The following is a 26,841-nucleotide window of genomic DNA, read 5'->3' on the forward strand; positions in this document are numbered from 1 at the left end:
CTGCGGCATTAATATAGGCTGACCCGGGATTCAGACGAAGAGGCATCTGATAGTGTCTCAATTGTTGGGCACCGGTCAACTGTCGGGTCTGTATGGGGCTACGTGGAGGGGCGTCAGTCATGGGTTCCGGTCGGGGAGAGATAGGGTATGGGGATGTGGGAGGTTGGTTTTGGGAAAAGGTGGTAAATAGAACACTTCGGGCCGAGCTAGATGAAGCTTGACCGGAAGTCTGAAGTGGCGCCAAATCAGGATATTCGTTTCTAATGGGGGTGGGTTCTGGTTCCGGAAGGGGAGATTTAGTACGAGGGGGGGTGGATCCTGTACTGGAGGAGGAAGCGGAAGTGGATGAGGGTAATGAGGGAAGGGTTACAGGACTTCCTGTATTTGCGTCACTTCCTCTTACCGGAAAGTAAGGGGGCGGCAAAGGGATCTCGGACTCAGGGGGCGTGTCCAAAATGGGCCTAACACCAGCCCTAGTGGACGAACAAGTCCTAGCTACCATGAGGCGACACTGTTCCTCGTGGCATGTCCGGAGCCATTTTGGCGAGTCATTTACGGCCTGTCTCCAACAATCAATATAAGGAAACTGGCCGTAAAGTTCAGGCCTACCTGATACAGCCACGTGTAAGCGCTGTACCAGAGTTGGATCCAAACTGCCACGTGGCGGCCATGCCGCAACCAAAGTAGGCCACTCCCTAGTGCACAAAGTGACCAAACGTACAGGGGACATCTTAACCCCAAAATCACAAACTTTGAATCCCTTTTTAAAATTCTTAACCATACATCCTAAGGGATCCGGAATCGTTGACTGCGACGCACCCATATTTAACAGTGGAACGTCGTCGACAACGATTACTATACACGCGTACTATTCAACAGTCACACCCGTTTCCTCTGGCAACAGCACCACGTGGTACGGTTACCAAGTGAAACGTACACAATAACAATAAACACTCAGGGAATTCCCGTACACACACAGCTGCTACACCAGTCACTATATAATCAATATTATGCCCTTTGGCGTAACTACACAGTCACCCACGCTATAATTCTCTATATACGAATTACCCGTCTATAACACACCCCAGTAACATCGTCTTTTACAAATAGCGGTTACAGTACGGTTAGCATAGGTCAAAGCACAAGTTAAGGTCACAATACAATTATTAGTGGTTATGGTGTTAAACATGCAATGGACGACAATGATTAGTACTTATTATATAATGTCAGTAAATATACAGGGTTATGGTACCGTGCACTATAATACAGCAACACACTATTAACACTCTCGCTAGACGGCTGAGCTCGCGCTATCTAACAAGATATACACTTTACTAAAACAATCGTTAACACATTTACAATTCCCAACTAAACTATTGGCCAGTACCTTGAATGGACTACCTAAAACTATATACACCCGTTTTGGTTAGCCACACTGCCCAATCACCACATATACATAGCGAGCTAGAGAACCGAATTTACACAGGCGCCTCTTAGTCGCACTATACAACGAGCTAGAGATCCGAATTTACACAGGCGCCTCTTAGTCGTACTATCAAAAGTCTAGTGGGTTCCAAATTTACACGCCTTCCCACTTAGCCCAGATAGGATGAGAACTAGCGAACCGAATTTACACAGGCGCCGCTTAGTCTCCCGGTCCCTCCGACCTAGCGAACGTAATATACACCCTAGAACGCTAGTCTAGACAAGACACCGGTGTCCGGCTAGGGCTATCTTACACCAGGACCCCGCCTGACTAACCAAATCAAACGGTCTGACTAAAGAGCGTTCGATCGAGCGGTGCGCCTTCGCTCCTTCCCTCCGACAGAGGGGGCAGATACAGATTCAAAAACCCCTTTGGGCCTACCGCACAATCGGTATACCCCTAGCGGGTCCTGCCGTCTAAAACAGCAGTTATCTTACCTCCTCGTTCCTGAACCTGAGTTCACACTCATCGACGGGGACACCCCAGCACTTCTCACGTAGAGGCCGATGATCTCCTGGACAACAGACCAGTGGCGCCGAGACGAAGGGAGGTCCACGCAGAAGTTCAGGGGTGCAGCCGTAGAGAACGTGGGCAAAGATAGACCGTCTCACGCCTCTGCCTCTCAGCTACCGTTGAACGATGAGCTTCCCGGCCAATGCACCAAATGATACCGGAGAAACTGACGGAAGCCAAGCACAGAGAGATGGACACAGGTTTCTTCAGGAAGGAAGAGATTCTTTATTGGATCACCGATCGGGACTCAGAGGGACTAGCGTCACCAAAATACAGCAAAGTCTGAGTCCTGAATACATAGAGTACATTCCTTATATAGCACTGTAGCTCCTCCCACAATTAACTACACCCACACATACCCTTAACCTATTTAATGAATAGAGTCTAAACTCATCCATCCGGTCTAACCACGTGGCTCATCTGATACAAAGGAGAGGGACGCGTAATTCCAGTTCTTACATTCCTGCACCTGGTCAGTACAGTGATGACAGTATCTTAGCTACGTGTTATTAACTAACTGATACTACAAACACATATACATACATATGCCTTGTGGCAATCTTAGCCTGCTAAACTTGTATTTTACTGGAATTACATCACACTCCCCCTTACTTGCTCTGCTCTCTGCTCCACCTTACTTGCTCAGCCTCCCTTACTTACTCTGCTCTGTCTTACTTGCTCAGCCCCCCCTTATATGCTCAGCCCCCCCTTAGTTGTTTATCCCCCCCTTATTTGTTTAGACCCCTTACTTGCTCATCCCCCTTATATGCTCAGCCTCAGGCCTCCCTTACTTGCTCAGCATCAGCCCCCCTCATATGCTCCGGACCCCCCCCCCCTTTACATGCTCAGGACCCCCCCCCCGACCCCCCCTTTACATGCTCAGGACCCCCCCCCTTTACATGCTCAGGACCCCCCACCCGACCCCCCCCCTTTACATGCTCAGCCCCCCCCCGACCCCCCCTTTACATGCTCAGGACCCCACCCTTACATGCTCAGGACCCCCCGACCCCCCCCTTTACATGCTCAGGACCCCCCCTTTACATGCTCAGCACCCCCCCCTTTACATGCTCAGGACCCCCCCTTACATGCTCAGGACCCCCCCACTTACATGCTCAGGCCCCCCACCTTTACATGCTCAGGACCCCCCCTGACCCCGACCCCCCCCCCCCTTTACATGCTCAGGACCCCCCCCTTTACATGCTCAGGACCCCCCCTTTACATGCTCAGGACCCCCCCCTACATGCTCAGGACCCCCCCTTTACATGCTCAGGACCCCCCCCTTTACATGCTCAGGACCCCCCCTTTACATGCTCAGGACCCCCCCCCCCTTTACATGCTCAGGACCCCCCCTTTACATGCTCAGGACCCCCCCCCTTTATATGCTCAGGACCCCCCCCCCCCTTCATGCTCAGGACCCCCCCTTACATGCTCAGGACCCCCCCCCCCTTTACATGCTCAGGACCCCCCCTTTACATGCCCAGGACCCACCTCCCTTTACATGCTCAGGGCCCCCCCTCCCTTTACATGCTCAGGACCCCCCCTTTACATGCTCAGGACCCCCCCCCCTTTACATGCTCAGGACCCCCCCTCCCCTTTACATGCTCAGGACCCCCCCCCTTTACATGATCAGGACCCCCCCCTTTACATGCTCAGGAGTCAGGACCCCCCCCCTTTACATGCTCAGGACCCCCCCTTTACATGCTCAGGACCCCCCCCTTTACATGCTCAGGACCCCCCCTATTTCCCTTCCTTACTTGCTTTGCTGTTTTCTCCTCTTGCTCTTCTTCGCCTCAGTGCGGTCTCTCTCTGCTCACTGCTTCCCTGCTTTGCTCTTTCAGCGTCTTCTTCGTTCTTGCTTGCTCCTCTTCTTCTTATGCTCCTCGCGGTGCGGCTGCCTCTGAGGTGTCACGTGTGGCAGCGCGTACGCTGCAATGTGCGCTCGCGCTCCGCTCCCTATGATGGGAGGGTTGAACTTCTCCTGACCCTGAGGTCAGGTCACACTGTGGGTGGCGCCAGACTGTCTGACTCCGGCGGACACGAGCTGCCGAAACTATGAAAACATTATCAGTGAAGTTCTGACAGAGAGGTGAGACTCTCCCTCGCGGCTGTCAGAACTTCCCTGATAATAAAACAGCTGGCGCCGCGCTGGCTGACTCAGCCAGGCAGACAGCAGCCTGGCAATTATTGTCCACAGTTCCGCTCCAGACACACACATAAGTTTAATTTAAATTGGGGGGGCACAAGGGGGGGCACAGCCTGATATAGGGGGGGGGCATGGCCCCCTCTGCCCCCCCCCCCTAGCGACGCCACTGCTTTTCACAGAGAGAAATCAACCAATCAGAAACAAACAGAAACAATGTCTCCCCTCCCCTTCTACCACTTCCTCTTTCGAGCTGCTACTAGAACTGGAAACAAGCACATTGATGAACTTGAACCCAATTGAAGAAGATAACATAGAATCTAGAACAACTTGAAACTCAGGAATCCATAAAATTTGGCACCATAGACGAACTTTATATGAAACGAGAAAAAACTGAATCAAAGCCACGGATTAGTTGAGGAAATGTACTCAGAAAAGGCATGTCACCCTCAGATACAAAGTACAAAGTCAACCCCCTTACAACTCATTTGAATTAATACTGTAAGCGAGAGAAGTAAACAAAGATGAACGGTGAGAGTATACCTTAACAAATACCCACTTCAGCATACCAGGAGACATACAATAATCAGAAGGGGTTGGGATAAAAAAGAGAGGGAAATATTTGCCTCCTCTAATTAATAAAATTAAGATAATAGGTACATTATAGTTAGCATAAATTACAATTTTATCACATGACAGAAGGCTTCATATTTGCTGTTTTAACGCTCAGTCAGCAAGGCGAACGCAGCATGGGTAGAAGGATGGAAATAAAAACGGCAGAAAGTGTCTTCCCAATACCAATCTGTCAAACTTAGAATATCCTGTAAGCCTCTCTCACAGAATGTGCCCCGAACGAGGAATCCACACCTGCCAGGGTTATCAGGCATCTGATTCAGCATGCCAAGATAGTGGAGGAGACTGGCTTGTGAGGTCTAACATAGGAAACCAGGAGCTGGCTTGACTGGGTAGTGTGGAGGGGAGCCGTAAGTTCGACATGGCAAGACAAAACCGATACCACGCATAATGTATGGCTGTAGCAGAAATATGGGTAAAGAAATAGCTGACGAGTCTGACTTGGTCTATCTGGATACCGATAAAGTAACGCCCTCAGGAGAGAAAGTAAAAGCATTGACATTGAGCGCCCGTACATCGGAAACCCAAGGGAATATCACAAAGCACAGAAGGAGCATAAATTTGTCCGATAACCGATGGATAGAGAGATCCCGGTTATCCGGCAAGTTAACGAGAAAATGGAGCAGCACGTTCACGTCCCAAAGGTGGGTGTACTTAGGTACTGGAGGCCGGGACAGTTTGATGCCTATGAGAAGCCAACAGATCAAGGGATCTTGACCAACAGGAACACCCTGTAGGGGAACCTGCGTTGATAGCCGAGCGGACCACATTTATAGAGCAATAGGATTTTCTTTGCTCAAACAAATGTGATAAGAAATTCAGAACAGCGGAAACAGGGTCCGTAACGGGATCGGAATCCCGTTCCATGCACCAACGAACCCAGGCGGCTCAAGCGGCAGGTAACATCTTCTAGTTCCTGGGGCCTAGGAATCCCAGAGAAGGTCCTTAGTTATCTGTGATAAGCTGTCAACATTGCAGGCCACCGTTATGAATTTCTTATCACATTTGTTTGAGCAAGGAAAATCCTATTGCTCTATAAATATGTTCCGCTCGGTTATCTCGGCAGTGCAGGTTCCCCTACAGGGTGTTCCTGTTGGTCAAGATCCCTTGATCCAGGCCACCAAGAAAAGGTCCACTGCCACTGCCAGAGGATGCTGATTGACTTGTGTGTCCGAGAGGAGTTCCCGCAGTGGCGAGAGAAGGAGAGGGTCCCGACAGGGGGAGCTCCAGGAATTCCATGAAGAAAGTTAGGCCCTGCCGTAGTGGAGTCAGTAGGACCAAGGAGGAGCTTTGACGCCTCAGCTGTAAGAGAGCCCTGGAAATCATAGCGAATGGAGGAAAAGCATAGGAAATCTTGGAGGAAAGCATCCACCGCTGCAAATTCTGGGAGCCAATTGAAGAGTCTGGGAGCCAATTGAAGTACCTCGGAACCTGATGGTTTGTCCGTGAGGCAAAGAGATCCATCTTGAATGGGCCCCTTGCCTTTGAAATGCCTAAGAATTTGGACCTGTGCAGACGCCAATCGCTGGCGTCCCTCCAATGTCTGGAGAACCAATCAGCCGTCAAGTTCATCACTCCTGGAAGGTACTCCGCCTGGAGCGTAATGTGGCATTGAAGACAAAACTCGTAAATCTCATTCGTCACTTCGGATAACATCTGAGAGTGGGCACCTCCGCCCAGGCAGGTTATGTATTGTACCGCCAAAACGTTGTCCATTCTCAGAAGTACGCAGCAATCCCAGAGATGGCTCACCAGGCTGTGAAGCGCGAACCAGCCCACAATCAGTTCCAGGCAATTTATATGATAATTGGTTTCTGCTATTGTCCACCTTAATTCCATATTGACGTCCAGGGTGAGCAGAATCAGCTGGTCGTATGATGTTTTTGACCTGGTCGAGGAGTAGGATCCTCAGGAGTTCCGGATCGCGGAAATCTTGGTCTGCGGGAGGCGAAGGCGATAATGAGACTTGCCTTGGGGACGTCTGAAGAATCCAGGCGTCTTAAAGCAGAGTTTTCCATCTGTCGAGAAAGTGAGACAGTCTGCCAGCATGTAACAGTATTGAATGGCAAACAATATCACCCGTGGGTGTGGCTCCTTCTTCCGACGTTCTTATCTCTGCGTGTGGTAGGATCTGGTAGAGTAGTTGGGGAAGAAGGAGGAAGCATGGGATCCTCGATGGCCCAACGTCCAGAATCGGCTGGTGACACGACCCCATTGTCTACCAGCCCTCCAAAAAACCTGTGGGGTTGTCGTGCGGAATACTCTCCTCATAGAGCACTGAGCCTTATTGAGGGTTGTAGATTGATGTGCTGGTGGAGCTACTTGATGAATGGTTCTCCAAATAGCAGGCCAATTGCTGATGGCCCCAATTCCTTCATCCCCAGGTCAGACAGTTTGCCACCCATGCACAGGAGAATCATCTTCTTCCGCTCTGTGCAAAGCCCCACGTTGAAGTTGCTCAGCAGGCAGATGGAACGCAATGCCCAATCCTGTATGGAGGACGGGTTCAAGGTCGTGCCCTAAGAGAAGGCTTCGTCAGCCAACAATATTATCCTGCGGCCCTAAGATGTATAGCAGCTTATCCTGTGCTAGGCATAGGCTGCGTTCAATACCCTTCCTCGGGTTGCGCCCAGTATGGGTGAGATATGTGGAGACCATTGTGTCAAACAACGGGGTCACGACTACTTTGTTTGGCAAGGAGGGTCTGGGGCATTCCACCAATAACCGTTTATGAACCTTCCAGTCTAGAGGTCTGCGCTTCCAATAGTGGATAAACTGCAACAAGTAACAAGTAGTCGGGGAAGGACCATTCGGAAGACCTGGGGTGTTGGATGGTATGGGGGTCAAAAAGGGGTTACCCTGTTGCATCCAGAAAGAGGTCCAGGTCGCCCCCTGTAGGGGTAGAATGAGGAGCAACAAGCCCTGACTCTTTAGCATATGAGGTCTTCTTTGTGGTCATCCCCACTCGTCTTAGTCCTCAGAAGGCGATTGGTCTATTCGCCACTTGTCTAGTGTGGAGAGCGGTGGCGGGGGACGGGAGTCCTCCTCGTCATCTAATAAGGAGTTCAATGGGGCGGGAGAAGGTTGATCTACCTTTTTAGGCCGCTTCTCAGGGGCCTTCCCATTCCGAGCGTGGTTCCATGTCGCCCCCTTTCCAGTAACGTTTGGACATCCGTCCCTGCTCCCTCGGGGTAGTGTCAGAATCTGTGACTCTGTGAATCCACAGAGCCTCTAGCCTTGGGCAGTTGCGGGAGAGCCCGTGCCAGGGCCTTTTCCACGGACGCGGCTATGGCTGCATTAATCATAGCCTGCAGGTTCTGCTCCTGTGTGGGGAACCTGAGTGGGTCAACAGTGAGTTCATATTCTGTTGTGAGTATACTGAATATACTGAATATACTGTCATATTCAACAGTGAGTGGCAGAATTAGCATAGAGTGGGCCCTGGTGCAAGATGTATTTTGCAAGGATGGCTAAAAAGTAGTTCCCCATTGTTATACAAGGCCCACAATGCTTTGCTAGCTAGAACTCTACCATTTGCCCATCAAATCAGGGTTGCATTTACCACTGAACAGTCTTTGTGTATTTAAATCCATGCTTGCTTTTGTACAGAGTATTTGTGTGTAAATGTAGGGCTGTATATGTATGTAATGTTGGGATCTGAATGTAGTTGTGTTTTTTTTTACTGTTGTCATGTGAAAGCAGTGGTGTATTTGTATGTAGTGTTGACTTTTAAATGCAGAGTTTTATTTGTGTTTGGTGTTGAAGTTTTAATGTTGAGATATATACATATATACACATACTCTGCAACACACACTGATACACATATACACACACTGGCACACATACAGATACACAAACACACACTGACACTCATGAATATACACAGACCACATACAGATGCAAGACACATAGATACATAGAAACATAGAATGTGATGGAAGATAAGAAACATTCGGCTATTCCATGTGTCCACTACCCTCTCTGTAAAGTAATACTTCCTGAAATTATTTTTAAACCTTTCCCCCTCTAATTTAAGCCTATGTGCTCTTGTTGTGGTAGTTTTTCTTCTTTTAAATATAGTCTCCTCCTTTACTGTGTTGATTCCCTTTATGTATTTAATTAAATGTTTCTACCATATTCCCCCTGTCTCATCTTTCCTCCAAGCTCCTCACGACAAGAGAAGCATTATGGGTTTTGAGATATGAATATGGAAATGGAGGCTCAGAGAATTGTTTATTACAGTTTATTGTTGTTTTGATATAATATGTACCCTTTCTGTTCTTTATGCCTTTCCCTTTCTTCTTTCTTTTCCTCTTTCTTTTCTCTCACTTCTTTTCCTACCGTTCTTTTCTATGATATCATTGTGTAAAGTGAAAAAGTGAAAGTGAAATGAAATTGGATGGGTGTACACTATGATAATGAGTGATGACCTAACTCACACTATCTGAATACTTAAACTTGGTCAATTGATGGCATCATTGTTAAATAATTACCTTTCAATAACTACCACCTCTTGAAGGAACTGTAAAGGGAAAAAACTCACTCATTCCCCCACAGTAAACCTAGTGCCACTATCTGCTTTTTTTTCCCTAAATAGTGTAAACATTAGCTTTCGAAGAACCTGTTTTAATCTTTACTTTGCTTTTCCCGCTTCCGGTATTTCAGCTGAACTGCCAACCTATGGCCATACTCTAGTGATTGTCTATGAGAATCAGTAATGACACACAATACTGGGAGTGCCTGAGTTTCACTCAGACATGTACACAATGTCTGTCCAAGTTTCCTTGGCATTCAGACACTAGAACTTACAAACCACATCACACACACATTTCCTCACCACATTAGATATCATATAGTGTCATGTTTATTCTAAATAAATAAATAAAAAGTGTTAAAAAAACGCATACATTGAAATCAGCAAATCACTTTACAGCGCTGCAGGAAAACTAAACAGAATTAAAAAAAAAGAAACTACCCACAGGTATTTTGAGCTTATTAGCTTTAATGTAAGCTTAACTTGTATAGCTGTCTGGAGAGTCCCATTAAGAAGTTAACTCAAATTGATGATGAGATTTGCATCATTAGGACTGTTTTTTTTTTTTTTAAGTAATTGATAGTGTCAATGATCAAAATATTTCTCCATTTTTTAACAGACAGAAAGGTAGCTAACTCGGCCATCATTCAAAAGTGCCGAAGTAGTCGATGTGTCTGCAATTCGACAAACAAACACGTGGCTGCAGCCATTTTAATTTAGTCGAACGCGGTCAGCGGTGTGTGCCCCTGAATCCATGCAACTAAAATCGGCTACACATTTGCACAAACACCGCTGACCCTTACCTTCTCCTCCACTTCGACGCTTCAGCTAAAGAAGAGCGTTCGACAATTTGAATGCCATGTTACACTGTGCTATTTGCACGAACGGGGCCCGTTCTTGCATTCGAATGGGACTTAGTCATTTTTTCTATGTGAACTGACTTTAACATTGGAAATAGACCGGCCGCACAGCCAAACTCTGTGGAACTGTTTTGGACAGGAAATCCTGCGTGCGGTTGGTCAAAAGAGGCTTCCCAAAAACTTTAACCCCATGGCAAATTTACTTTGTTCGTGGGATCTGAGCGCTGTTCACCTATATTGGACGCTCAGATCTGAGCTTTCTGGGGATAGGTTAAATGTGGGGGTTCTGTGTAATATAATAAGAATTATGTATTTTTATGTACTTTTATGTATTTTTGATGTTAGTGTAAAATTTAGATATTTTCTGTACCTGGAGATAATTGAGTTTACTGCAGTGCCTTAAGCCAATTATCTCCAGGATGGAGAGGAGGGATTTCATTGTGTATGTGGGAGTGTTATTCTGTTAATTAGTGTTCCCATTGGTTTGTGTCCCTTCTATCACAGTTTACCACCAGGTCCAGGGGGTGTGCCTCTGACCTGGAATCTTGTATATAAGGAGTAATAAACACTCATTGGAGTCAGATCATCTTGTACCTTCATGAAGTTTTGGCTCATGTTTGGGAGATTGGAGAACTACACTCTGGGGATTCCTATAATCACTTTACTCCCCAGGGTATAATCACTAAGCTCTGCTAAGAGCTTGTTCCTGTTCCTGCTCTCTGGAATCCAGTAGGTCGACCTACTGGAAGCTGGACCCTGGTCTTGGGTCCAGAGTGGGTGGAGACGGCGAGACCCCAACCAAGCTGCGGCGGTTCATAGTGTCTGCAGTGGTTATGGTGTCAGGTGGAGTGCTTGGAGACCTCGGAAAGCACTAGGAGCATCCATCAGCGGAAGGTACCCCTTTGGGGTGCCAGCGGTTCCGTTACACACACCTACACTAAGCCCCAGTGACACAATAAAGTATACACAGAAATAAACAATATTACCAAAACAGTGTGCTAATACTGGAGATGGTAAGTCTGTAAATAAGCAAAGAAAAATATAGTGCAGATAGTATAAATATGCAGTATATTATGAGGGGTGGGAGGAATGAACTCACATGGACCAAAGCCCTATCACCCCTGGATCTGGGTTTGCAAGGTGCCACTTGAGAGGAAAAATCCCACAATGGATAAATGAAAGCTGTATGCTGTATTCTCTATAACCAAAACAATTATGTGTGATACAGGATAGAAAGGCAAAATGCTCCTAATTGAATACTATCTTCAATTTTTGTGGGGATATTTATTGAATAATAATAGTAAACAGTCGAGAATTGCCCACTATTTCAATTCTCTAGATCCCAAAGATCGTTATCATGTAAGTGAAATGTATTCCATATAAATAAAATCACAAATTGATACAATTTATTGTGACAATTTAAATAATAATAATAATATGTAACATGCGTGATAATAATCAATGAATATTTAGTATAACATAGTATGCAATACAATGGCAATACACATTCCAATGGTTAATAGCATCAATTGTCAAGACAAGATTTATGAGGGGCTTCACAGAGAAAGAAAGTAACTTTCACACAAGACAGCGAAAGGCAATAAAACTTTGGCTAGATGTACTGAGTAACCCTTTCAATGCTGGTTAGATCCTCCTAGGCATATAATACCTATTCTCATGTAATTTTAATTAAAATAACATTTAAACCCGCTCATTAATCATTTCCTAGAACCATCCACTAAGAGTAATCTATCAGATTCTATAAACCAAATTTTAATTTGCCTAAAAAGATATCTAATCTTATTTTAGAGCAAATCAATACACCTGGATAAAAATAACGGTATGCTAACATGTGATAAATCACATTAATATATAATTATCCTTAATTCCACCTGCAGAATGCAATGTTTATAACTATATATTCTTTAGTTAACTAAAATTTCTATTTGCTATTAGAATTGTTTTAATTAATTTAGATTAATTAAATAAAACCAGCATATTTACCAGTTAAGTAGATATTCTCATCAGATGAGTAGGTAATCCCAGGATTGGTTGTATGCGTGTATGATTGATTGCATGGAAGTATGCAAGTGTTGCTTGAGTGTTAGCCTCAGAGTGAATGTCTGTTATAGGCCTTTCTGCATGTCCAAATCTGTAAGACCAACTTTCTCTTTCAACTCCGACTGACTCTTCTCTGACTCACTTGCTCCCTCACTTAGCCTGCGATCCTGATTTTTAAAGGGCCAGACTTTCTGTACGTCATTAGGTGATAAAGCCAATAGGAAATTGAAGGTGGGGTCAACCTGCAGATTGCAATTTAGGTATTTGGTCTATAGAGGGCAGTATCGCCTCACTAAACTTTCCTATCCAGGAAAGAGTTAACTTTTCCTGATGGCTATTTTGATGTCATTTGGCTTATCTAAAATGACCACCACAATTTAAGTTTACTTGTCAGTTCAAAGCATTTGCCTCAGTCTTTGTGTCGCAATTTCTGTCGTAACTTCTAAAACTGTCAGTTTAAACGTAATTTCACCCCTAATTTACAATGGGACCTTGTTAAATTTAGAAAGTAAAATTAAATTATTTAATCTTCTCTGTCACTAATGTCTGGGTTTAGAATTATTTCTATTCCATTAACATCTAGGCAGAACATCCATCCCCCTGTCTCATTTCTTATCACTTGGTTTGTTTATTCAAAGCATTCCTTAGTTCAGGCTAGTGTTTAGTTACAAAAAGGATAGAAATTTCGTGTCTTTGTTAGCTTGAAGATAGCAAAATGGAGTCTGCTCTGTTCTGAGTGACTCTGGCAATATACACTTTTAATTTCTATGATAGCACAAAATGTCTGCCGATATAAATATCCTGACATGTTTTATTGTAAAAAAGTGGTTAAAAACTCATACTTAGTAAGTGGTGGGTGTAGCTGGTGAAGCCATCCACATAGAAGCATGTATATAACAAAAAGAAATTACACAGTCACAATCACTTCCGAGTTCCGAATGTCCCGCTCATGTGACGACTTCCGGGTCTGCCTTTCTGATGACGTCTGCGTGACCCGTTTCGTCCACCTTCCTGGGCTTCCTCTGACCAGAGGAGGCTTTACTGGGGTTAACTGACAGTGGGATAGTGAAGCTCCTTCCCTTTCTATACTGTATGAGCACCAGAAGGATGTGAAGTGTAATAACTTCCTCCAAGAGTAGTATTGCCATGAGAGGGAGGATCCAGAGCTAATATATTCTGATCTGTTAATGGCACTATCTCATGTGCTGTTAAATATGGTCAGATTCAGGGAGATATTTCAGCTACCCAAAACAGACCACATAGTGTTAAAAGGATCCCTGGACTCCAAACAGGTACATTCCAGATCCATTGAGACAGCTATGGAAATAAATATATCCATTGAAAATAAACATATCCATTTCAAGTAATTGAAGTCTCTGTGCAGAGTGTACAAAGTGAGCTACCAAAATGGTAAAAGGCTTTATAAAGATCTTATTATCTAACAGATCTGACCAAGTAATTATTTTAAGCTTCAAATTTTATTTAGTAGAAATGTCTTGTTTTTATATTTAAATATGAATATATAATCCAATAATTTATAATACTCAGACTTTGCTTTGCATTGGGAAATGTAAAGTCCCAAGTGTTAAATACTCATATATTAGTGCCTCCCCAAGTCTATGAGAAAGATTAAAATTCAAGTGAAAGAATTAACCTGTCTGCCTTTAATCTCCAAGGGGAGTTTTATTATTCAGATTTATTCATTACAATACCTGATTTTTCATGTTTGGTTTATTTGCTTTCATTAAATGTTTGGCACTAAACTGTTCTTTATTAAGTTTTAGATGGAGTACATTGGAAGTTATTAGCATAAACTAATATATCATCATCAATGTAAAATGTGTGTGTGTTTTTTTAATAGCAAATGAATTATGAAAAGTTACATAAAATGTGAAAATGTTGTATTATAGTTTTGGCTGACAGTTCTTATATTTAAGAGGAGATTGAGATTTTGCTTGTATGTTTTTTTTTTTTTCTTCTTCCGGGAACGTGCCACTTTAAATCAACTGTATTGTACAAATGTAAAATACACCATAAATGATTACCTCATCATTGAAATGAGGAATGTGTAGACCTATGGCATATAATTTAAGCAAAAGCCCTGTTAACAAATAGAACATTAATTCTATGCCATATCAGTAAATTTAACTTTTAGTACAATTATTTTTTTAAAATTAATATTATCATACACTAAAATTTTTCTAGTGCTATATCATTTTACATAGGGGTGTATGTGAACTAGAGAAGAATAAAAAGTGTTAAAAAAACAAAAGGTGAAGACAACAAACAGACTAATAAACAGATGGACAAACAGAGAAAATATATATAAATGTTTTTTAAGGGGAGATCTACCAATGCATTTGAAAGCTATGCACCAAATTTATTGCAACTCGGTCCCCACTACCTCCATTCTGCGCATGCACTCCTAATGGTGATGTAATTGCAGGTGAACTGGAATAAGAAGCCAATTTGTGCCTGTGCCGTAATCATCATTCTCTGCTTTCTTGCATATGTTCCCCTTTATTATAGATACACAGAGCTGTGATTTAATAACCTGTTGTATATTAGTTACAGTTGACTCACTATCTATTTACTATCCTAACACTCAGCATTAGACAGATTTATCTACCAGATGATGGTTTAAAATAGTCTTGTACACTCAGTTTGAGCAAATACTTATTTGGTAAAGTTTAGGGCAGTCCTTCATTTGCCTGAACGAATAGCCCCTTTTTATTTTAATAGTTGCATTGAGTATTTTTTTTTTTTTGGGTTGCAAAACAGAACATTTAAAACAAAAGAAGACACTGGGTGGTAAGCATAGTTTTTAAATGTTATATTTATTGGGCCCATTTTTACTACTATTAAGATGAGAGGCATTGGAAGTTGTTTTTGTATTGGGGTTGGACCCCTAGAAACCTGGAGGTGTGGACCCCTAGAAACCTGGAGGTGTTTAAACTTAGCTCAATTTTGGTGGTTAGACAGTGACAATTTTTAAATTAATAGCAACCACGTGGCCAACGACCGCATGGAGTAGCCGCAAGATAAGAGAGCTCTGTGAACCGCCGAGCAACTAATACCGAGCCAACAAGCATTAAAAAAAAAAAAACACTGGGAGCACTAACCTCCCCAGTCACAATGGCACCCTCCAAGCAACTTAAAATAATGGACCCTATCCGTCCTAGCAAAAAAGATCGCCCGTGGCAAAAACAAGATGGCGACGAACCAGCCGCACAGTCATCAGACCAGGGAAACCTAACAGACGAAGAGGCAATGCAAATCCCCCAGGGAGAATCTTCTGTCACTAACCACAGCTTACACACCATGCTGCAAGATCTAAAAGAATCGTTAAGGTCAGACTTCAGACAAATTACCAAAGAGATCCAGTGAGATATTCAGGAGCTGGGGGACCGCACAAGCTGGTTAGAAAACAAAACAGAGGTGATCTGCTCAACTCACAACGATATGGTGGACCAGATGCAGAGACTGGAAGAGGAACAAACCGCTTTGAAAATGAAAGTGGCAGACATGGAAGACAGGTCCCGCAGAAATAATCTCCGATTCCGAGGAATAGCCGACCAAACTGACAGTGGATACACTGAAAGATGCCTAAAACCTGGGATTGACACACCACTCCAGTGCTGCTCTGGCTGCATGGGCACCAGGCGCTACTCTGGTCACACCGCTTTACCATATTGTATTAGCCAAGACAGGAATTTCCGCATAATTTGTACTAACCAAATGTAAATCTATTTGCCACTAAAGCCTTACTCTCAATACTGACAAGCAAAGGCCACTAGAAGTAATAACTGTAAATTATTTTGAGTATAACACGTCGGCTCTGGATGCCTAGTTACGATGAGAAATGCCAAAACGTGTTAAAATACACTTTGTATTATGGAAGTGAGCTCCCTAAGAATAAGATGGCTCAACAGGTTAACTTTTCAATAGAGGCTAAATATCGGTGGAGACTCTCACCCCCCCACGCCCACTACCCAAACCCAGAGAGATGGCAATCTCCCACTTGAGGCAGATTCTACCCCTGCGTGATATGGGTTTATATGCAAGTTTTTCCCTGTTCAGTCTAACCCTATGTTTGAATTTTGTATTGATTTGTTTCACGATGTTCTTTGATGGTATATATAACATTATGTCCCGAATACACAAACTTCGCCCAACACGAAGTAACACTAAGATACCCTTCACCCAGCTGCTGAGAAGTAGAAACACACACAAACCTGAGAAAAAGACGCTAAATGAACACAACAAGACATCACATACCAAACTCTTATCAAACCATGACCATCTCGCTAGGCTGAGATACAGCCTTCCAAAACTGAACCACAAGGTCTACGTGCACAAAACACATAAGCAACAGTGGCGTCGCTAGGGGGGGGGGGGCAGAGGGGGCCATGGCCCCCCCTACATCATGTTGTGCCTCCCTTGGGCCCCCCCAAATGCCAGCAACCTGCTGGCAATGTGTTTAGATCATATTCCCTCGGGCTGTAACAGTCTGTGACAGCCCGAGGGAATGCAGGACAGAGCAGCTCAGCTGGAGGCTGGGGGCTGTCTGTGGCCGGAGAGAGCACTGACAGGCTCCCCGGGCACAGCCCCGCCCCCAAACGAAACCCTGCCTCCCGCCGCACATAAGCCCCACCCCCACCGTTAAGCAGCAGCCCATGCTGCTGCTGGAAAGGCCAGAAGGCTCAGCAGTCTGTGTGTGTGTGTGTCTGGACTCAGCAGTCTGTGTGTGTGTGTGTGTGTGTGTGTCTGGACTCAGCAGTCTGCGTGTGTGTGTGTGTGTGGACTCAGCAGTCTGGGTGTGTGTGTGTGTCTGGACTCAGCTGTGTGTGTGTGTCTGGACTCAGCTGTGTGTGTGTGTGTGTGTATGGACTCAGCAGTCTGTGTGTGTGTGTGTGTGTGTATGTATGGACTCAGCAGTCTGTGTGTGTGTGTGTCTGAACTCAGCTGTGTGTGTGTGTGTGTGTCTGGACGTCTGGACTCAGCAGTCTGTGTGTGTGTGTATGGACTCAGCAGTCTGTGTGTGTGTGTGTATGTATGGACTCAGCAGTCTGTGTGTGTGTGTGTCTGAACTCAGCTGTGTGTGTGTGTGTGTGTCTGGACGTCTGGACTCAGCAGTCTGTGTGTGTGTGTGTGTGTATGGACTCAGCAGTCTGTGTGTGTGTGTGTGTGTGTGTGTGTGTCTGGACTCAGCAGTCTGTATGTGTGTGTGTGTATGGACTCAGCAGTCTTTGTGTGTGTGTGTGTGTGTGTGTATGGACTCAGCAGTCTGTGTGTGTGTGTGTGTGTGTTTGTGTATGGACTCAGCTGTGTGTGTGTGTGTCTGGACGTCTGGACTCAGCAGTCTGTGTGTGTGTGTGTATGGACTTAGCAGTATGTGTGTGTGTGTGTGTGTGTCTGGACTCAGCAGTCTGTATGTGTGTGTGTATGGACTCAGCAGTCTTTGTGTGTGTGTGTGTGTATGGACTCAGCAGTCTCTGTGTGTGTGTGTGTGTGTGTGTGTGTGGACTCAGCAGTGTGTGTGTGTGTGTGTGTGTGTGTGTGTATGGACTCTGCAGTCTGTGTGTGTGTGTGTGTCTGGACGTCTGGACTCAGCAGTCTGTGTGTGTTTGTGTGTGTGTCTGGACTCAGCAGTCTGTATGTGTGTGTGTGTGTGTGTATGCACTCAGCAGTCTGTGTGTGTGTGTGTGTGTGTGTGTGTATGGACTCAGCAGTCTGTGTGTGTGTATGGACTCAGCAGTCTGTGTGTGTGTGTGTGTATGTCTGGACTCAGCAGTCTGTATGTGTGTGTGTGTATGGACTCAGCAGTCTGTGTGTGTGTGTGTGTGTGTGTGTGTGTATGTATGGACTCAGCAGTCTCTGTGTGTGTGTGTGTGTATGGACTCAGCAGTGTGTGTGTGTGTGTATGGACTCTGCAGTCTGTGTGTGTGTGTGTGTGTGTGTGTGTGTGGACTCAGCAGTCTGTGTGTGTGTCTGGACATCTGGACTCAGCAGTCTGTATGTGTGTGTGTGTGTGTGTGTATGTATGGACTCAGCAGTCTGTGTGTGTGTGTGTGTATGGACTCAGCAGTCTGTGTGTGTGTGTGTGTGTGTGTATGGACTCAGCAGTCTGTGTGTGTGTGTGGCTGGACTCAGCAGTCTGTGTGTGTGTGTGTGTGTGTGTATGGACTCAGTAGTCTGTGTGTGTGTATGGACTCAGCAGCAGGGCCGCCATCAGGGCATGGCAACCATAACGGTTGTCATGGGCCTGGCGGTCCTGGGGGTCCCCGAGCCCCACATTCATTATGTGCACATATATATATATATATATATATATATATATATATATATATATATATACATATATATATATATAGCGATTTTCACTATATATATATATATGCACAGAGCAGCACACTCTGTCCTCCTTTCCAGCTGCTCTCTGTCTAACTTTCCTACACCCTGCGGCCGCCAGAGCGTTGCCACAGGTTACTATGGCAACGCTCCGCACAGCACGCAGGCCTGTCTCGTGAGAGTTAGTCATAGAGGAGCTGGAAAGGAAGACAATGTGTGCTGCTGGGCCCCCTCTTCAATGTACCGCGACTGGCTCAACAGGAAATGCGATCTCCCCCCTCCCTGGCACGGTAAGAACCAGGGAGGGGGAATAAAATTGAAATATACACAAATAAATAAAAAAAATAATACTCCCCTTCCCCCTATTTTACACACACACTGAATCCTTACAAGCACACTCTGCACTACACACACACACTACATTCACTAAACACACTCTGCACTACACACAAACTACATTCACTAAACACACTCTGCATTACACACACACTCACTACATTCACTAAACACACTCTGCACTACATTCACTAAACACACGCTGCACTACACATACACTACATTCACTAAACACACTCTGCACTCACTACAAACACTACATTTACTAAACACACTCTGCACTACACACACACACACTACATTCACTAAACACACTTTGCTTTACACACACACACTACATTCACTACACACATTTTGCTCTACACACACACACACACTACATTCACTATACACATTTTGCACTACACACACACACACTACATTCACTAAACACACTCTGCACTACACATACACTACATTCACTATACACTCTCTGCACTCACTACAAACACTACATTCACTAAACACACTCTGCACTACACACACACTACATTCACTAAACACAATTTGCACTACACACACACTACATTTACTAAACACGCATGGCACAACACACACACACACACTACATTCACTAAACACATTGCACTCACTACAAACACACTACATTCACTATACACACTACATCCACTACAAAAACACACACTCTGCATTCACTATACACACACCTACATTCACTACACACACACTCTGCATCTAATGCATGCATATAAACATTACATACATTACACAAAACGTACAATCTGCATCCACTATACACACTGCATCCATGACACACATACTGCATCCACTATACACACTGCATCCATGACACACATACCGCATCCACTATACACACAGACACATTTCATCCTTGTGGGCGGACTCTGGGCTGGCCCCGGGGGCCCAGATCTTGAGCTCTGTCAGGGGCCCTAAAATTTCTGATGGCAGCACTGCTCAGCAGTCTTTGTGTGTGTAAGGACTCAGCAGTCTGTGTGTGTGTCTGTGTGTGTGTATGGACTCAGCAGTCTGTGTGTGTGTGTGTGTGTGTATGGACTCAGAAGCCTGTGCATGTGTATGGACTCAGCAGTCTGTGGGTGTATGGACTCAGCAGTCTGTGTATGTGTGTGTGTGTATGGACTCAGCAGTGTGTATGTGTGTGTGTGTGGACTCAGCAGTCTATGTGTGTGTATGAAATCAGCAGTCTGTGTGTGTGTGTGTGTGTGTGTGTGTGTGTGTGTTTATGGACTCAGCTGTCTGTATGTGTATGGACTCAGCAGTCTGTGTGTGTATGGATTCAGCAGTCTGCGTGTGTGTATGGACTCAGCAGTCTGTGTGTGTGTATGGACTCAGCAGTCTGTGTGTGTGTGTGTGTGTGTGTGTATGGACTCAGCAGTCTGTGTGTGTATATGGACTCAGCAGTCTGTGTATGTGTACTTCTTTGTAGTGAGCCTTGTGTTTATACAAGTGAGTTTGTCTGTAGTAAGCTTGTGTGTGAGTCAGAGAGTTTTGTCTCTAAGTAAGTGTGCTTACTGTACAATATATACATATTGACTTGTAGAAATAGCATACATTTTTTTCCAGGGCTGCTTTGGATTCTCAGTTTGGCTCTGCCAGCGAGTGCGCTTTACCGCTGAATCATCTGTGTGAGCTGCCGCACACTTTAGCCCTGTTACACACGTCTGGGAGCTGCTGTTGACAGTTACTAGTAGTCTAGAGATAGGGACATGGGGTATATGCTCAGCTATCTGTATAATACTATAGTGCTGTTCTCTGTATAATACAGATCTGTGCGTTTATAATATCCCGGGATAGTCAGTGTTCCTGTATAGTGCTGCTCTCTGTCTTGGGTTATTAAACACAAACAGACCTGTATTATACAGAGAGCAGCACTATACAGGGAGCACTGACTGTCCTGGGATATTATACACACAGCCATGTATTATACAGAGAGCAGCACTATACAGGGAGCACTGACTGTCCCAATTTATTATACACACAACCCTGTATTATACAGAGAGCACTGACTGTCCAGGGATATTATACACAGACAGTAATTGATAGCTGTGCTGCAAAATGTCCTTGGAAATTCTTTTCAAATGTTGGTAACTATGGCACTGTATCAAAGGAAATAGGTTTGTTTTTTTAATAATCCCTGGTGGAAAATAATGAATCCTCCACCAGGGATTATAAAAAAAAAAAACAACAACACATTTTGTCGGGGGCCGGGCTTAACATGCGGCAGGGGCAGGGTCAAACTGCGGCGAGGGCGGGGTTGAAAGTGCCCCCCTACTTTTGTCCCTGGCCCACCCTGTGCCCCTCCTAAAAATGAATCCTAGAGACGCCACTGATAAGCAATTCTTCAATTACATAAAGATATGGCGATAGCAACATTTAAAATTTATTCACTAAATGTGAAAGGTCTAAACAGCCCGCATAAGAGGCGCCTAGCTGTCCAGGCTATGCACAACTCAAAAGCCGCTATCATATGCTTCCAAGAGCATCTTTGCGTCCGTAAACCCCCCAAATCCACTCCAACCGATACCCCCAGGCATTTAATGCGTACTCACCTCATAAATCAAAGGGAGTCGCCATTCTTTTTCACAAAGACTGGGTATTTCAGGAAACTAAAAAAAATATACTGACACAGCGGGTAGATTGCTGATCCTAGTGGGGAGTCTAAATGGCATGCTGATCACGATATTTTCACTCTATGCCCCAAACGAAACCCAAAATGCATTTATCCGCAAATCCCTGAAACAAATAAACACAATCCAACAGGGCCACTCGATCATATGCGGGGATTTCAATTGCACTCTAGACCCAATGCCTGAATAGGGAACAAAACAAACCCCCAACCCCACATGCAATTTCAAACTGCAGCGAACTAAGTAAAATACTCTTTAACAACAATTTTTATGATGCCTGGAGATAAACGTATCCGAGGGAGAAAAATTATACATACTTCTCGCAGGTACATAGAACTTACTCCAGAATCGACTTATGTCTGGTAGACAAAGCCACCTTAGTTAATATAGAGGAAGTACAGGTCGGCCAGAGGACTTGGTAAGACCATGCCCCACTCTCCATTACTTTCCGATCTCTACACCAGGTAGGGGTAGGGGAAAATGGAGATTAAACAAGGGGTTACTAGACGCAGGTAGTAGACACAGTAACCAAGTAAGCATCCAAATACTTCATTTACAACACAACAGATTCCATCTCAATCCAAACCGTATGGGTCGCACACAAGGCGGTCATGAGAGGAATATTCATTAGAGAAGGATCAAAACGCAAAAGGTACACAAATGGAACCCTTAAAACCTTACAACAAGAATCAAAAACCTTTGAAACACAAAATAAATCCAACCCATCCAAAACGCTAACCACACGAATTAATGAAGTGTAGAGGGAAATGCATGCACTCAAACTTATCACAACCGAGCGATGGATGCGATCCCTCAAAATTAAATATTACACAAAGGGAACAAATTGGGTAAAGCATTGGAAAACAAACTGAAAACCAAACAACTACAAACCAAAATCCCCTACATAGAATCCCCTGCAAAGGGCAAACTATACAACCCCTTAGGCATTGTCAATGAACTAGCACACTACTACGACAAATTATATAATCTACAGGGCGACCCCACATTACCAAAGCCAAACACTAAATATATAGATGCCTTCCTGAAGGGTATACCCCTATCTCGACTATCATCACAAGCGAGCACACAACTAGACGACCCATTCGCAGAAAACGAAATTCGCAAAGCTATCCTATCTCTGCCCAAACATAAGGCCCCAGGCCCAGACAGGTTATCTAACTACTACTACCATAAACTAGAAGCACTTCTAACCCTGCATCTCACCACACTGTGCAATACCATAAAACAATCAGGTGTCCTCCCAACGGAAATGCTAGAAGCGCACGTAGTCACCCTGCCCAAACCTGGCAAGCCACCCACACAATGTGAAAATCTACATTATATATCCCTACTAAATGCAGACATCAAATTATATGCAAAACTTTGGGCGTTAAGACTGAAAACCCACCTTACAGATCTGGTTTCAGCTGAACAAGAAGGGTTTGTCCCTGGGAGACAGGCAGGGGACAACACCAGACACTTTATAAATAGAGTTGAGCGAACGCGGACTGTAAAGTTCGGGTTTGTACCGAACATAACATTTTTTGGACCCCGGATCCGAACACAGACATATCAGTGTATGTTCGGGTTGGAGTTTGGTGTTCGGCGATTTAATGCTGCCTTTTCAAAGGCTGCAGAGCAGCCAATCAACAAGCGTTTGACTCGTGTGCCCTTAGAAGCCATCACAGCCATGCCTCCTAATGGCATGGCTGTGATTGGCCAGTGCAGCATGTGACCCAGCCTCTATGTTAGCTGGTTACTTAGTATCATTAAATTATACCCCTACTCGCTATACCGCCTGTGGCTGCTCACTGTTAAAAAAAAAAAAAAAACATTCCCCCCTCCTGAGCCCCCCTGCGACACTAAAGGGGGGACCTATTGCCCCCCCGGCCCCCACCCCTGAGTGGTGGGTGGGGGCCCTAAATACCAATAAGGGGGGGACCTATTGTCCCACCCCAGCCCCCATCCCTGAGCGGTGGGTGGGGGCCCTAAATATCAATAAGGGGGGACCAATTGTCCTCCCCCCAGCCCCCACCCCTGAGTGGCGGGTGGCGGCCCTAAATAACAATAAGGGGGGACCTACTGTCCTCCCCCCCCCGGCTCCCACCCATGAGCGGTGGGTGGGGGCCATAAATAAAAATTGTGGGGAACCTAATGTCCTCCCCCCTGGCCCCCACCCCTGAGCGGTGGATGGGGGCCATAAATAAAAATTGGGGGGACCTAATGTCCTCCCCCCTGGCTCCCACCCCTGAGCTTTGGGTGGGGGCCAGAGGGGAGGACAGTAGGTCCCCCCCACATTCTTATTTATGGCCCCCACCGACCGCTCAGGGGTGGGGGCCGGGGGGAGGACAGTAGGTCCCCCCCTTATTGTTATTTAGGGCCCCATCCACTGCGCAGGGGTGGGGGCCGGGGGGAGGACAGTAGGTCCCCCCCTTATTGTTATTTAGGGCCCCATCCACTGCGCAGGCGTGGGGGCTGGGGGAAGGACAGTAGGTCCCCCCCCACATTCTTATTTATGACCCCCACCCACCGCTCAGGGGTGGGGGCTGGGGGGGAGGACAGTAGTTCCCCCCTCCACATTCCTATTTAGGGCCCCCACCCATCGCACAGGAGTGGGGGCAATAGTTTTTTTTGTTTTTTTTTTACAGTGTGCAGCCACTGGCTGCTCACTGTTTACTAGACATGCCCCTACTCGCGGTACATCGAGTAGGGCCTGAATTTACTAATACTAAGTAATCTTTACATAGTATTAGTAAATTTGACTGAAAGACCAATTTAGGTCTTTCAGCCTTTTGGTAGATAGCTCCCTAATACCGTGAGAATTAGGGCGAGATCTTCTAAGCGGCTGCTTATTTTATTTTATGTATTTTATTTTATTTTAAGTGATTTCCCTATCCACAATTGTTTGTGGGGCACTTTTCATACTCTTACCACCATTTTACTTCCTTTTGCAGCACTCTAGCCCCTTCCAGGACTTTTTTAGAGCCATTTTTGTGCCCAAAAGTTTATGTCCCCTTTGACTTCAATGGGGTTCGGGTTTGGGGTCAAGTTCGGGTTGAAGTTCGATCCCGAACTCAGACTTTTTTCCGACGTTCAGCCGAACCCGCCGGACCCGAACATCCAGGTGTCTGCTCAACTCTATTTATAAACTTAATCAATTGGCCAAAACCAGCAACCAAGGGGGTACAGTTCTGGCGCTCGACGCTGAAAAGGCGTTTGACAGCTTGAACTGGGAATACATGGAGGCTACACTACTTAAAATGGGATTCACAAAGTAAACCCTAAGGGGAATTATGGCCCTGTACCAATCCACTTCGGCAAGAGTCTTCAACTCTGGATTCATATCAGACAAATTCCCTATAAGTAACGGCACACGCCAGAAGTGTCCATTGTCCCCTCTTTAATTTATACTCTGCTTGGAACTGTAACGGATCACCCGTATTCCGACCGAGTACCTTCCATTGATGGACGCTTTCTAGCTTGCGTTGAGGACCACAAGCACCGCACTGGACACCACAACCACTGCAGACTCCACTAGCTTAACTAGTAGTCTCGCCGTCTTCCTTCCACCCTGGATCAGCTTCTGTCTTTCAGGACTGTGTGGGAAAGACCTCTTCCTTCCACCCTGTATGAACCTCCGACATCCAGGACTGTGTGGGGAAGAGCGTATCAGGAACAACTCTTAGAAGAGCTAAGTGATTAAAGCTCAAGGCAGTATGCAGAGCGTAGCAATCCCCAGTGTGATTATAGCAGTTCCCTCCAATAACGAGACACGGCTATGTATTGAGGGTCAAGAAGATCTGTTTAATGCACACAAAATGACTTTCTTTTATACAAGTTTTCAGGCCAGAGGAACACCCCCTGGACCTGGTGGTAAACTGTGACAAAGGGGACACAAACCAATGGGAACACTAATTAACAAAATAACACTCCCACATACATAGTAAAATCCCTCCCCTCTATCCTGGAGATAATTGGCTTAAGGAACTGCAGTAAACTCAATTATCTCCAGGTACAGAAAACATCTCCATTTTACACTAACAGAAAAATACATAAAAATACATAATTCCTATTATATTACACAGAACCCCCACATGTAACAGTAACAGTGTAACCCCTCCTCTCTTTCCTGGAGATAATTAACTTAAGTGGTTGAAGAGAACCTAATTATCTCCAGGTAGAGAAAAACATGTCCTTTTTATATTTTAACAAAACTGTATTAAAATCTATAACTTATATTTAGCCGAACATATTCCCCATGTTCCACATACCCCCAGGTAGCTCGGATCTGAGCGCCCAATATTGGTGAACACCGCTCAGATCCCACGAACAGAGTAAATTTGCCATGGGGTTAAAGTTTTGCAAGGGCTGATGAGAGATTGAGCCAGTTTAAACTGGTCTGGCAGTGTCCCTGGGACAACGCCCTGCTGGAGAACAATGGGATAGGTATTAAAGGGGAAGAGGCACATTCTCCCATGGAATCAAAGGGGCAGAAACAGTTGTTTAAAAGCCAATAAGCCCAAATAGTGTTTTTAAAGGGCACAATCTTCCAGGGGCCATAGTCACAAGGCAAGAGGCTGGCAAGCAGGCCTCTCCAAGACCAAGTCGCGAAGGGCACTTCGTCACAAGAACCACTTATATTACACATTAAAAAACACCAAGGAATAGAGGGCCTACCCACCCCAGCATAGATCCACAAAATAGCTCTCTTTGGAGATGACGTGCTCTTATTCCTCACAAGCCCAATGCACTCCATCCCGAACTTGATGAATCTACTTATACAATACAGACAAATATCATATTACAAAAACAACTTTAAAAAAACACAAGCACTACCCATTGGCATCTCCTCAAACACACTCCAGACGCTTAAATCGCAGCACCCCTTTGACTGAAGGGCAACCTCATTAAAATACCTGGGAATTAATCTGACCAAATCGACCACCCAGTTGATCCAAGAAAACCATACCCCTTAACCTACAAATTACAGACACAACTAGACTTGTAGCAAACCCTAGAAGTATCATGGCTAGGGAGAGTGAATACTGTCAAAATGATGGAAATACCCCATGTCTTGTACTTATTCCGCACTATACCTATAGCACTTAGCAACAAATTGCTTCAAAGATTCCAGAGCATGTTTAACGCATTCATTTGGGAAAAAAAAAAAGAATTGCCAGACGTCTCACGTGGTTGTCGCCAACTAAAGGTGGGCTCTGCATACCAAACATCAGAGCATATTACCGAGCGGTAGTCCTGGC

Source organism: Pelobates fuscus, chromosome 2, assembly GCF_036172605.1.
Source record: "Pelobates fuscus isolate aPelFus1 chromosome 2, aPelFus1.pri, whole genome shotgun sequence".
Lineage (NCBI taxonomy): Eukaryota > Metazoa > Chordata > Amphibia > Anura > Pelobatidae > Pelobates > Pelobates fuscus.